This window comes from Chrysochloris asiatica, unplaced genomic scaffold (assembly GCF_000296735.1).
Source record: "Chrysochloris asiatica unplaced genomic scaffold, ChrAsi1.0 scaffold00024, whole genome shotgun sequence".
Lineage (NCBI taxonomy): Eukaryota > Metazoa > Chordata > Mammalia > Afrosoricida > Chrysochloridae > Chrysochloris > Chrysochloris asiatica.
The window spans coordinates 12,207,343-12,209,294 of NW_006408542.1; the positions used below are offsets into that span (position 1 = coordinate 12,207,343).

General features: G+C 38.8%; 1 pseudogene; it reads left to right on the forward strand.

The window, feature by feature from the left end:
* The first annotated feature begins 1,860 nt into the window (after positions 1-1,860).
* LOC102819086 overlaps positions 1,861-1,952 on the forward strand; it is a 2,172-nt pseudogene continuing 2,080 nt past the window's right edge.

The window sequence follows — 1,952 nt, forward strand, 5'->3', positions numbered from 1 at the left end:
ATGATTCCATTGTGAAAAATTGTTATCATGACTAATTGTGACTATCACAATTGTAAAGTTTGAAGTTTTATAACAAAAACAGGGGAGTGGTTAATCTTACAGTCCAGAAACAGAGGACCCTAGGACCATCAAGGGAAAAGAAAACAAGCAAAATATGGGACCTTATCCAGATAAGCAGCAATGCCAGAGACAGAGGCAGAGATGGGTACATGGAGCGAGGGAGAGGCTGAGGACTCTAAATTCATGAGAAGAGAAGGACTAAGAGCAGGCTACCAGGGGGCAAATTTGCAGACTATGTCCTTTGGAGGTGTAAATTATTATATATGCCTGAGCGGTTTTTTTGTTTTATTTAAAAAAAAAAAAAACTAAAGTGAACAGAGAGAACTACTGTTAACTGATAGCACATGGAGGGGATTATGGAATCAGTGTAATGAAACAAGGCATATGATTTGTTGAATTTAAAACTGATGATCTGCCCTGTAAACTTTCACTCAATCCACAATAAAAACCTTTTGAAAAAAAAGCAGAAAGTTTACTTGTGTTTTTTGACTATGTGGATGATGACAAACTATGAATAACATTGTGAAGAATGAATATTAAAGAGCACTTAACTGTGTTGATGAGGAACCTGTGCATAGACTAAGAGGCATTTGTTAAAACAAAGCATTATTGAATGGTTTAAAAAAAGGAAACGTGTGTGTCAGGGTAGTATTCTTTCATCATATTTGTATGCTGGGCAAATAATCAAGAAGCTGGATTATTTGAAGAACATGGAACCAGAATTGGAGGAAGAATCATTAATAACCTGTGATATGTAGATGATAAAATCTTGCTTGCTGGAAGTGAAGAGGACTTAAAATACTTACTGATGAAGATAAAAGACAACAGTATGGGTTGCACCTCAACGTAATGGAAACAAAAATCCTCACCATTAGAGCAATAAACATCATGATAAATGGAGAAGAAGCTAAAGTTGAAAGGACCAGTCAACAAATCAAGCAACTTATTGCATTAGACCAATCTGCTATATAAAGGTCTCTCTAAAGTGTTCAAGAGCAAAAAAAAAAAATCTATTTGAGAACTAAGGTGCACCTCACCCAAGCCATGGTATTGTCAATAGCCTAGTATGCATGTTAAAGTTGGACAATTAATAGGGAAGACCATTGAAGAACTGATGCATTTGAGTTATGGTGTTTGAGAAGAATCATGGAATGCCATAAAAACAAACAAATCTGCGGTGGAAGAAATATAGCCAGAATGCTCCTTAGAAGCCAGGATGGCAAGACTTTGTTTCTCATACTTTGGGCAAGTTATCAGGTTAAGACCAGTGCCTGGAAAAGAACATCATACTTGGTAAAGTGGAGGGTCACCAAAAAATAAGAAGACCCAACAACAGGAGTTGGCAAAGTGGCAGCAGCAATGGGTTAAGTGTAACAACAAGTGTGAGAATGGCGTAGGACCATTCTGTTGTACATACAGTGGCTATAAGTTGGAGCTGACTTGATGGCACCTAACAACAACAGAAGAGTAGAGTTGAATTATCTTCAAAGTATCTTCTAGACCTTAGCCTTCTTACTGGAAACAATAACTATCAGAAGACAAAAAGTGATAGGGAAAAAAAAGGCAAATCTGAACTTCTATATTCAGCAGACTGACATCTGAGACTGGGGACAAAGGAAAAGTATTTCAGAAAAAGACTAAGAGTTCGCTTGAGAAGGGACTGTGGTGGGAGAGGGAAGGACGACATAGAGAACCATGAGAGGTTCTGAGAGCAGCAGTGAGGGTTGCCTTGTGAGACTGTTCATGAGCAGGATTTCTGACATCCCCACAACTTCCTCTGTCCAGGGGATTTGATTCCCCATGGCCACAGATAACAGCATCATTGTGCTGGATGATGATGAAAAAGATGAAGCAGCTGCTCAGACAGGGCCCTCCCACCCATCCCCAAATCC